Source organism: Bombus vosnesenskii, unplaced genomic scaffold (assembly GCF_011952255.1).
Source record: "Bombus vosnesenskii isolate JDL3184/JDL3185 unplaced genomic scaffold, Bvos_JDL3184-5_v1.1 scf7180000013295, whole genome shotgun sequence".
Lineage (NCBI taxonomy): Eukaryota > Metazoa > Arthropoda > Insecta > Hymenoptera > Apidae > Bombus > Bombus vosnesenskii.
Window position 1 is genome coordinate 1,898,762 of NW_022882946.1, and position 12,956 is coordinate 1,911,717.

The 12,956-nt window shown below is 38.5% G+C and overlaps 2 long non-coding RNA genes across 5 annotated transcripts in view; one reads left to right on the top strand and one right to left on the bottom strand.

Annotated features, from left to right (window-relative positions):
• Positions 1 to 1,805: 1,805 nt before the first annotated feature.
• Positions 1,806 to 6,382, top strand: LOC117233448. The gene is made up of 3 exons (XR_004493319.1): positions 1,806 to 2,489; positions 6,117 to 6,246; positions 6,337 to 6,382. It is a non-coding gene; the product is annotated as an uncharacterized LOC117233448 (long non-coding RNA).
• LOC117233447 overlaps positions 2,847 to 12,956 on the bottom strand; it is a 29,200-nt gene continuing 19,090 nt past the window's right edge. For all 4 annotated transcript variants that reach the window (XR_004493315.1, XR_004493317.1, XR_004493318.1 and 1 more), the window contains one exon: positions 2,847 to 3,839. This is a non-coding gene — a long non-coding RNA (uncharacterized LOC117233447). The remainder of the gene's footprint in view (positions 3,840 to 12,956) is intronic.

The following is a 12,956-nucleotide window of genomic DNA, read 5'->3' on the forward strand; positions in this document are numbered from 1 at the left end:
TTTCATTGCTCGAAATATGCCGCAACATTCGGAAATAAATCTAACGAATCTACGCATTTTTAATGGAAACTTCCTTTCTTAAATATTATCTTTGAAGGAAGAATGGCGAAATCTAGTAGAATAAATCTTCTGAAATAAATCGAATTAAAGCACGTAGATAATATTTTCTTCTTTAGAAAAATAACTTCGGTTAAGCGCGAATAATTTCTATAAAGATGTGGTAAATGAATAATACAGGAGTATAGCTTGTATAAAGATTGTTCGGCGAATTGTGAAATAACGAGTTTCAAAAGAACATCAAACGAACTCGGAAATCGGTCTTTTCGAATGACCTTTAAATTGCATTTCTTCCTAAGGAATCTAACATAAAAGGTACTCGTAGTTTCGAAACTTCGTGACTTCTTCGCTTGGCCTTTTTATACTTGGGCTTTGACCCTTTTAAAGAGCCGCCCTTTGCAATTTCTACGCACGACTACCGTATTAATTCTACTTGTATCAAAGTTTATATCGTCGGCCATTAACGTTGCACACGAGGATCCTTTGTAAAAGATCAGTAAATCGCTTATAAATATCCTTCAAGGGGCTACTCATCGTCCTCTAGTCATATTTTCCAAAATAGCGTTATCATTCGTTTATATAAAATCAACATATTTACGACTTCGTAATCTTTCCTTATTACCAGAAGCTTCTTATACCATTTGTAATAATTCCAAAGCCATTAGGTACTGGGGACGCTGTTCTTTGCATTTCAACAATCGGTCTGATCCACAAACTACTATAGAAATTATTTAAAAGTGAAAGGACGCAGTCGCTGTCGAGGACAAGATTAAACCAGAGAGCGAATAAGGGTAAGGAGAGGAAAAAGAAGACGAGGGAGAAACTCGACGGAATATCACAGGGGAATGAAGACCAGAATTCTAACGTTACATTCTGTCCTAAAAACGAATTAGCTCGAAAGATTTGCCAAGTCGAGTTTTCCCTTCGTCCTTCGCTCGAATTTCAACCCCTTCCCTCTCGCTCTGGAATAGAAACATCCAGTTAGAAAGGTGAAACGTGACAGAGAGGAGCGTTTTATGCGTTCATTAGTCACACGAACCAGATTGAATTCCTCTTGAGCTTTCTTACCAGCTTAGATCGTGGAACATAGAGCAGGAGAAAAGGTTAAGAGAAGTTTTTCCATTTGGTGAATTTTACGAGGGCGAACGTCTGGAGTCTCCGTGAGCAGGGTTTCATCGGTTAGGCTGGCCGTAGAGGATCGAACAATGACGCAGCTATCGCGGACAACGTTCAGAGATCATCCATTATCCGGCAGAGAGTGTGCAACGGCCAGGTTAGAATGAACGAGCACCGATAGGGAAGATAATTTGTCAGTTTAAAGATCTAATTTGTAACCGGGGCGCAGCTTTATGAGCTGATTCGGCTTACAGGTGTAGGATGTTGCGTTTAACGAGCTTGACTTAAGCTTCTTCGTTGATTAGCCCGCAAATGTTTTCCAAAAAAATTATTCCTTCCGAAAAAGATTACATCGAGTCTGGTGAAGTATTGTTTAAAATGGTCTAGGACGACACCTATTTGAAATTACTCTTTCGGATGAAATTAACCTCAATTAGAACTACGGAAGACCTCTTAACAAAAAATTATATTCTGTTTTTCTGGCTTATTTTTTCATGTAGAATCACTTTTTTTTTAATCTTTTTCAGAGACATCCCCTATGAAACAAACCATAATTCCATTCTATATAGCGTCTCAATCGAAAAAGTACACTAGTTATCCAAATATACCTCACGCTAACTGTAAGCCCGCAAAATAACATAAAGCTCTAAACTTTTCTCGAATTCGGATATAGTATACGTTGCAATGAAATCCGGTAGTGCAGGCGTGCGAGCCTGTGCGATTTTTTTAATTAAATCCGTTACAAGGCCCGGTGGTTAGCCTGCGAAGGGAATTTTTCACCGCGTCACGGCGACCATAAATCATCAAGCGGACGCGTCGACGTGCGATTGTGAAAGGTTAAAATATGTATCAGGCCGGTACGTACACAGCCATCTTAAATTGTTCCATACGCAATGACGACCCGACTGAATTCTCTGTCGTGTGGTACCACGGTCATGATTTATTATCGGAGCGTAGGGCTCCTCGTAATTTATGCACACCGGCTAGCCACCAACCAACTGTCGTACCATCGTTGCACAATACCGTCTGCAATTTCGTGGAACGTTCGACCGGTAACTTGCAAAACAATCGTCCCTGCCAGCAACCTCCGAAAGGAATCATTTTGATTCGCGGTTTCGTCCCGCAAACGCATATTCCGTTAATTAACTCGACTGTGTGCCTGGACTGCGTTTCAATTATGATTACTTTGAACGTGCGTGCTACGTGACCAGAAATACATACTTGGCAGAGCCTTTGAATTTGAACATCATGCAGTATCGCGTAGTATCGAGCGCTTTCGTGGTCGATGCGGTCGAAAGTCAGGGAATTTATCGTAGGTAGGATTCTTTGGGTATGTAACAGTGACAGTGATTATAATCGTCGTAAGTACATATAATAGTGCATTGTAACTTGGCTAAATTAATTTCTAAATACCAGTGTATACAGTAATAAAATTTATATTTCCAACCTTTGTGAAAAATATATATAAATATATATTAACGGTACAGGAGAGCAAGTCTAATCGATGAACTTACGAACGATGTACATGCGATCACACAACGTATGATTGATTTAACTGTACAAACACGCTGAAAATATTACATTTGCGTTGGAAATATATAGGAATTTAATGTAAATAAGTAAAGAAAAAAAAAAAAGAAAATAAGCAAAAGTGGCAAATATTTACAGCAGAGTCTCTGTTCGTTCGCGTACATCTTTATTAACGTTATAACATGAATATACACCTACACGTACACGTTTATTTCCATACTCGAAGCAAATTTTAAAATTATCACCATAAATGTTCATAATATTCATGATATGAAAAAATACATAAATGCATTTGTTAGCATTTTAAGAGCTGCTCCATTTACGTAGAGATTTTTCACTTATGTAACGTAATAATTATTAAAAATGAACAAACCATACGAGCAGCTTAAGCAACGCATAAACATTTGTTTCGAGGAGAGCAGAAAGAAAGGGGAATTATTTATTATAAATGTAGTATACCTACGACACGTGTAATACATTTTCATTTCAAGGCTTGATCGTATGCTTTATAAATATAAAAACTAAAAACCATGAGAAATTAAATACAAGAGAATGAATCATAATAAATATTATAGTTAAAGCATACATACTAATAAATTTACAAGTAATAAATATAAAAATCATAGAGAATGATCCTTTAATTATCTTGAACAGTATAGAGATATAAACACATTGTTCTATACGATAAAAGGGAAATTTATTTTTACAATAAAGTTCATTTCTTCCTCTCTAAATCAATATTAATATCAAAAAGCAATGCATATATTGACACCTTTGATTCCAATCAAACAAGAATTCTTAAAACGTTGTCCGTATACGTCGATAACAAACCTCCCTCACTGTCAAACACGAGCAACGAAGAATCAACTTGGAGGGACCGTTCTCCCTCTTTGCAGATTACCATCCTCGGGACAACGCAGGCTAGGGAAGTTGAGACCACCCTTTGTTAAGGATTACAAGCGTTTTGTCCGCGACGGAATCCTCTTTCCCAAATTAACTTCTTCGTCTGAGAGGGCCATTATCGTCGCAAGTCTCCGTCTCCTTTATGTCTGCGAGTTCCCTTTCTTTACACCAGTGGTTTTGGCAACAAGCTCACCGTAAATTCTCGGAATGATTCTTCCAGACCTGGTGTTAACCTACATAACGTGCGATTTATTATGACTTATAACAGGTCGGTTTTCGATGTCTCGGTGACGCTGGTTTTGCGGGAATTCGCGTCTTTTAAAAATCTGTTTCCTTGCCAAGCGCGAATTTGCGTCGTCTAGCTGGGAATTCTACGAGGGTGAGTTTTAGTAAAGGGTGAGTAAAAGGGTGGACGCGGCGGCCAGAAATGACTGTCTGTACAGTGGAAAGCATTATCTTGCACCGACCATTCGTTATTAACTGCAGTTACGACTTCTATCGTTTGGCGTTGAACATTTTCCTCTGTACTACAGGATAAGAGAGATTACACTACTGTTCGATGATATTTAGATACTTTTTTATTTTTTTATAGAATGTTACGTAATGATAATTAGAGGTAATTAGAGATAAAGAGACCTGAATCGTTCTATTCCTTATAATCGTATATAAAAGAATACTATGACGCGAAAAATGAAACAACAGAATATCATGAAACTAATTTTTTAGATCTAAAATTCGTATTTGTAATTATTGATGTTTATGGCAAGTCCCGTGTAGTTGTTTGCTTATTTAAGAAGCTCTTTCTCTGGACTACAATATATAAATTGAATGAGAAAAGTTCTAAATATATGAAAGATTAACGAAAAACCTATAGATATATGGAAATACAACTCGCATATTTACTCGTGATACGCTGCCACGTCTAAGCCTCTCAACAGGTAATTCAAGTTTTGCTTCCGGAATTAATTGACCATTAATTAATATATATTAATATATATTAATATAACTTCATATTTATTAACCGTGTTATAAGGAAAACTAAATTATACTATGTTTCGAAGATTCTATTCGATTTTAACGAAGATTATGTTGAAAATCAGCAAGGTCCAGTGACTTATGTAAAAGGGGACGTGCATCCGCTATCACAATATTTAAACAACATTTAAATACGGCATTGTGCTTATTATCTTCGATATATAATAATTTATCGATAATGCTACACATTAATAACATTATGTATTACTAAATACGATAAATAATAACCAGATTGCAGATTTTTATGCATTTATATAAATTCCAAAATTGCACGAATGCATTTAGATTACACGTAATATCCGAAAGTATAGTACGCGTTATAACATTCAATACATTAAACAATTTTCTATCTGGCTAACGCTTTCTTAATTATACTCATAGAAACATAAATATTAGCAATCCACTAACTAACAACTCGTACACGAAATTAACTAACTCTGCGCTTGGTAATGAAATTTTTAAGAACGACAGGGGTGGCACGCGCCGCAGCAGCGTTACGCCGCGAAATATAAATCGCGCGAAATTATCACGAATTCCCGACCGAGTGTAAATTTCGTCCGACCAAATAACAGGAAACATTAACGGAAATTTATCCACTCATTTACACTCGACGTAACTCATCGACAATTTAAGGGGGTCGTTACGGTTCACCCTCTTTTGGACGGGATGTCGGCGAAATAAACTAAATGTAGCTTAAACAAACGAGCGTTCGCGATAAAGCTTGCCAGACCGTTCGGTAAAAGTGCAACGTCGAGCAACGAGAAACGAGAAGTCGTCGGGTTTTTTCCCTTAATTCTGTCGACGGGCAGCCGGGATCCGCGTATTTATCGCGTTCAGCGTTGCTCACCGTCAGATGCACGCGGGCATAGACAACGACGAGCGAAGAGAAACGACCGGCGACGATATATTTTTGACACCGTCGACGCCTGCTGCGACCGGCCATTTACTCGTTGTACCCGCGTATCTCGTTTACACCGTTACCCTCTCGAAAAAGTACCATGTTCCTTTCGCATGGCTGTCGTGAAATTTACTATGTTACGCGGCATTAATTTCGTCCGCGTTTTTCGGTTTTTCGATGTAGAGAGAATGAGGAGAAGAGGCCGAGGATCGATTAACGCTGGATGGGATCAAATTTAACAAATTCACAACTTGGTTGTGAAAGCGCGCTTCATGGGCTGCGTTCAAATATTGCTCATAAACAGACTGTAAAACATTTACGCATATTTATATTTTTATAGACATAATTATAATTTTAGATTTTAAACTTTCAGGATAATTATACGACATATTCGTAGCTTCAACTATAAATACGTCATAGTTATAATTCACAGAGTAAGACTTAGGTGAAGGTTTATTTCATCTACTTAAATGTTATGATACGTGTTGTGTATTTTGAATATATCGTGTACTCTTGCATATTACGTTCCCTACGACATCGTTGCACAGCGGTGTAATAATATTTTCTGTTTTTGCAGAATATGTTCAAAATTGAATGAAGTGATTCTTACGTCTTTTTATATCTCGCATATAAATTAACGGGACCGTTGATAAGAATACGTTGAAGAGGATTTGTGAACGTCGAGGGTAAACCAAGATTCTGGTCAGGTTCGTTTACTTGATTTGATTTGAAATGCAAATGTCAGTAAAACGCCAGGTCTCTCATTAGACGCTTGTGTCTTTTTCTATTTGTTGCAGAGTTTCAGCTGTCATGCGGAGGCCACGTTTTCGACGTGGAAAACAGGAAAAAAGGAAATAGTGTACGTCGAGTTTGAAATTTCGCTGACGAAGGATGTCTCATTAAGGTCGATCGGTAAAATCAAAATATACCATGCATGTGTAGTAAAAAAAAACGGAATATACATACATGACGCAAACATTGGACTAACGAAAAATCAGATAAAAAATGGCGAAAAATGTTTGACGAGAAAAACATTTTTTTGGTCGTTTATTCCATTGAAAATCAAGAGAAAGACCTGAAATATCGCTGTCATCTTATGGATTATGACAATCAACATATAATACGACTCTTTTACACGATAATTTACCAACAAGTGAAATTAGTAAATTAAGTTAGAAGTTGTTAGTGACGTTCCTTTTACAATTTTACGCCAAATGATTGTTAACGATGATAATATAATTTGTACAATTTTCTCGTACAACTTCCTTCGTTCCGTTATCAAACACGTCGCTGTCATGCAATAGGATTTCTTAAAGAAAACGTTCACGCGCTAAGAGTCTTTCCGCGCTTCGAGCGCACGGAAGAACACTGAATGATTATTGACTCATGCTGATTGAATCTCCGTTTGGGGCTTCGTTGGATGCTCGATCGAGTTCAACATAGCATCGGACAATATCGTTCGAATCGCCCAACCGTGAACATCAGTCGGGGAATCAGTCTCGTCTAATCACTCAAAACGTGCCTTCGAATCGTTAGCATCTTCCGCACCAGACGTGGAGTAAGAATAGTTAATTCTCTCAATCTTCAGAAAGAGGAGTTTCACACAGTCTGCCTTCTGCGATAACGTCTTCTCCACCAGACGTGAAGCACAGAACCGTTTCAATCTCCGAACATTTGCAGAGAGCAGTCCCATCTGCATTTCCTGGTTCATCAACATCTCCTAACGCTCGTGGACGCGACTTCAACCGCTCGGAGAGACAGAATCGTTTCATCAGTCGAGACGATCGGTTGATAGTTCTGTGCCAGATCTGCAACCGTAGACAGTGTCTTCAAACATTCATAGAGCGAAGCATCGTTTCAGTCAGTGAACGATCTCGTGCGAATCTTTCAATTACCAAGCAGCATTGACACATGTTCGCGAACGAGTGCATCGTTAGCTGCCCGTAATCGTCACCACTTCGGCCGTATATCGCGTCGCAGCAGTCGTTTCGTATCGTACGATCGTTCAGCAATCGGAGTCAATTCAAAAGCTTGTCATCGTCCGAAATAGTATGACCTTGGTGTCGTTAATTGTTCTTCGCGCGTATCAGTAACTTCGCGTGAATCAGTAACCCAAGGTTAATTTAACAAGCACAGTGTCATGGACATGAGATACACGCGCACGTGACACGCGCATGATACAATTATTGAATTGGCAACTGAGCTTTTTATTGTCACCTAATGACAAAATTCGCAATCACTTAGTTACCAGCCCAATATCAAAGCTTTAAACCGATTTCTCGATACTCTGTTTCACTGTAATTTGAAAAATAAATACTAAGCGATGAATGAAAAAATCGCAGCAGCAAATACTTCATTGGACGACTAATTTTCTCTTTCTATACCTAAAGTTTCATAAAATTCTAACTCGTAACGCTCTTCCAAGCCTAAATTTTCAATCGCCACGTTAGAAATACAATCGAATCTCCGTAGGAGAATAGAATTCGATAAGTGTCATTCCCCATCCTAAGACCATCGATTAGTAAAATACCCAGTTCTAGAATACAGAGAGTTGATTCTTAATGAGCGAGTTAATTAACGTCTGGTTCTGGATCGGCTCGCGTATAATTCGTTTTTACGAGTACAATGAGCCATGGATAAGGATTCGTGAACACGTTCCTCGTTAAACGATTTGCGGCAACTTCTTTGTAGGATTCTTCTTTCTCGGATCTTTTCCACTCGGGAATCCACGGTGATGGGCGCAAAATTAATTCTTTTTTACGTTATCGGCGTGCGTGTTCTTCTGCGAATAGTTTTTCTAAAACAATTGATGACCTCAGAGATGATGTAGCGGTTCACGAGATCGTTCGAACACTTTAGAAAACTTGTATGTGCGTTTACATATAAATATTGTTTAAACATTTTCGAATGAAGTATTCCTTTAAACAAATATTCTCGTCCAAAACGTTTATTAAGCTCACCTCCGATTGTCACTATCAGAACCACCATCGTGTAATCCATCGATCTCATACATTTTCCGACCTCTGAACTCGTTGCTCGAAACAAATGCTGGCCGCGTGTCTGTGCTCTGTTTGACCAGACGCTAACGAACTATGAATTCGTGGACGGGAAAAAAAAGGAAAAAAAAGAGGAAAAGGGAGAAAACGAGCCACGATGACGCGTGGTAAACCGAGTTATTCCCTAAAAGTGTAGTTGGTATTTGATGAATTATTCACCGCCCATTCCTCCGCCTGTCGAACCCCTTGGAAACGAAACTACGTTTCGTATGTTCGTCCGTGAGCTTGTGTATCTTTGGTTAGTCGGTTACAGACGCAACGTCCACTCGCGAGAAACATTCTGAAGCAACGACTTCTAATCTTCTTCATATCATGACAAACGTGAAATAATCATTAGAATTCCGCGACACACCGGTTAGCGACTCTACAGAGCATTTGCGGTAATTTTTCTCTGAAATGGACAGACGTCTTAACGGCATGTGTCGATAGAAATTCGACGAGCCAAAAGAGCGTGAAACTGGACATGCTCGACGATGCGCGAACGATGCGTCAACAGCCATCTGGCCGTTAATGAGGACGCGAGTGAACGTGCTTCTCGCATGCAAACATCACGTGCTTCCTCGTGGACGCGTCCACATCGAGGACACGCCAGTTTACCCTGAGCACAACCTGACGACCTGCATTAATCGCTGTCGTCAATCAGAGAAGGGTCGGCCACCCTGACCGGCGGAATGCGATTAATCTCGATCAGCCCGTCTACCGTGAACGAAGGGAATCGACGGTTCGTCGAAACGCAGAATTGAGTTGGTTTCAGAAACAATCTCGCCCGTATCTCGTTTTTGGTAGCATAGACAACACAGTAACAGTGGTTGAACGTGGATTTGAAAGAGGCACAAGATTATCACGATGAATCGAAGGTTTTCGATTCAAATGCTTTTACAGTAATACGAAGTAATATAACAAGTATTATTTTATCGAAATGAAGAAAATGTATTATTAGGACTAACAGTATTAAACTGATTAGAGTAACTAAACGTATTATGGTTGTAAAATGATGTAAAACGTTACATAAGATGTAATGATTTCAAAAATAAAACACATGGAAAAGTTCGTCGATTATATTTTACATATTTCCTTCGTGTGACTACGCAAGTCAGAAATATAGAGGAAAGATTCTATAATTGGGACAAAACTACTATTATAATATTGAAATATATATATACATGATACTTGAAATTCTTCGAACTTTAATATTGTACATTGTAGATGATATCAGGTTGTCCGAAAAGTTTCTTTCGTTTCATAAGGCGATAATAGATGAACAACAATTTCTGTTTTATATTATTTTATTGAATTAGGTATGATCCATTTCGTTATATTTCTATTACTATGTTCGTGCATAATTCAATAAAGTAATATAAAACAAAAAACATTGTGCGTCTATTATTTCCTTATAAAACCAAAGAAACATTTCGGACAACCTGATAAGTGGAGGAAGGACAAAAATATTAAACAAATCCTTGAGATCTCCTTTCATAATGACAATATTAAAAATTCATAAAATTCTATAAGATGAATTAATGGATTGGAATGACTATGAAAAGTAGAGAGGATAGGGTGGAAAACGAAGCTTACTTCTTTTATACTTATCACTGAATTCAGCGAATGTGGTAATATAAAACCATTATCATTCCACGATCAAGGAATTTTGCTTTCGTATAATATCTTACGTATTTCGAGAGGAATGTAGATTACAAAGATGAAAGACCAAAGGCGTTTGAAAATCTGGTTGAGTTATCATGAAAATTCAAGAGCTGCTTGCCACGAAAAAGATACGAAGAAAACGCGATTTTACCATACTTTTTGCAAGTATGCGTGCTGTCTCTGTAAGGAACGTGATGAATGAAATAATCGCTATTCAGATTTTTATTAGTTACAAATCAGCAACGATAGTACAAAACATAATCCAATGACTCGAAGAGACTCTGTAAAAGCATTTATATTTTTAGATTCGTAGACGTTATAGTAGTAGTGATCAAACTTCGTCTTATAAAGGAAAATTCTTGCCGAAATTGGGCTTCTTTGTGACTGCGACTTGTACAGGTAAAATAACGCATATAAAATACGTTGAAGATAAGATGGGAGATATCGAGATTCGGTTGTATGTGCATATCGAATCATCCAAACAGTCAATTTATCACATTCCATATTCTCCATAATTCTCTTTTACGTATATCTTTTATAATATTGGACCAATTGATGGCTCTCGTTCCAATATAGCCAAGAATCAATGACCATAGTATACAATTAGCTGCCATCGGCGCAGCAGTGCGCGCCATGGACGCGATCCGACTTTTCAACTTATCGTTACGCTTCTCCATCGTTAAACAGCAGGCTGAATCGCGGGGAATCGAGAAAGTTTCACGATCGGGAATTGACTCGAACTGTTTTTACCCGTGTAACCTCGTTCCACGAACTCCGATTCGTTTCTATCGCTGCTGAAATGAGAGAGCTCGAGAGATGGTACCTGAGAGAGGGAATGGAAGTTGGAGGAACGATCTCGCGCGTGCGAAACCACCGACGAAATGGAACGTTTTACTAGAAGCGTGTCTAGCTCTTGACACAGACACCAATGGAGCTAGACGGTTCGTCGAGTTTCTCGACATCGGTTTGTAGGCAGACGAAAAGCTGATTAAGATCGATTCGGCAAAATTATCCCTGTAATCTCTTTCGAGAGATTCCGGATTAAGGAGATCGTACTCAAATAGGATTTCAGGGTTTGGAACAAAAGCGATCATCGAGCGCCTGCCTTCTCCCATTCCCCTATTCGAGTGTTCTTCGAGTTTGATTTTCATTAAAATTCACGCGAAAACCGCGATCGAAGGTCTTGTCGCGACTCCATTCTTCTCGTTCTAGTCTTTCCGATGTTACCGTTAACTCGTTCCTCCTAATGTCTTCGCGTTTCCCAGATGCTGTTACGCGTGAATTTTATTTAGAAATCTTTCGTGGCGTGACTAGAGAGCTACGTGAACGTAGAGACTCCAGTGAACGACGAACGTAGTAAAAAATTCAATACTTTCAAAGCGCAAAAGCGACGCTGATGATTCTGCCTTGAACACCGGATTCAAGCCTTTGTCACGAAACAAACGAATATGCAAACACGAGCTCTGTGGAATACCAAGTGTTTGTTATTTCTGCCGATTGCATTTCCGGTGAACGCACTGAAACGAAAGTTCAAAGACTAGCGAAAAAAAAACAAATCTCGCAGAAGAGAAGGAAACGAGCTTGAGGGAGAATGGCGAACAATTTTCTGTTCCGAGTTCAGTTATCTTTCGTGTAGAGGAAGTCATTTTTATCCAACATGCGTTGGAATTTAGTTTGTACATTGTTCGAAATAATTGACAGATTAACATCCTCCGACGATAATACATTACGAAAATCGAGCAATGAAAAACGATGCTTAATTGGTCTTTTTTCACATCCACTTACGAGGCATTTACGATTAGCCGAAATAAAAAGCTGGACGTTTTCACGAAAATAATCGGCTCGTAATCCGTTTTTAATGACAGATCCGCTGATGCGACGAGACCGACGCGTCGACTGCATAAATCTCGTTAACGTAGCGAAACCAATCGTTGACATCATCGAGTTTGAAAATTTCGTTATTTTCTTCATCTGTGTGTCACGGGTGAAAGGTTATTACAGAGCCGCGAGACTCCCGTGTGTTTTTCCACGAAAAATATTTTTGCGATTTCACGACGACGATATTACAAGGCTTCTTTGTATTAGAAACTCTATTCACCTTCAACCGAGTGTCTCGTTTTTATGTTCTTCGTCTACGTTTTATAGAGCTACATAGAGCAGGCAAATTAAATTTTTTGGATGCTCCAGAACGATTTATATTCGACAGTCGTCAACTTCTTGTGCTTTTTTCTTTAGATTCTCCGTTGTTATAAGAAAAATGATCGTTGTATAAGTCGTTGTAAAAATTGTAGATATAAGGTCGTTATTAGGAAGCATTACACATTACATAAGAGCGCAGAGAACTTTTATGAGCAACGTAACAACGAAAGAGTAGAAAGAGAAGAAACCGAGGAAGGCGGGGTTGGTGCTTAAAGTCTTTCGTTACGGCTGTCTCTGCTAAAAGCTCGTGGCATGATACGGTTACACGAAATGCGTGTTGTATTATACTTATCACTTGCGGCGTGATAATGGTTTTCTTGATTTATGTACTACATTATCTACATAACTATATAACTATATATATATAATAATTTTTCTAACAAAATTTTATTTATACAAAGAGATGCTTTTGAACTTGTAACGCCCTGTTTTTTGTCCTTAAGGTCCCTTCTCCTGTTAACCGAAACGGATTTACAGCATATTTTAACAATGGTACTTTTATATAAAACTGCATACGA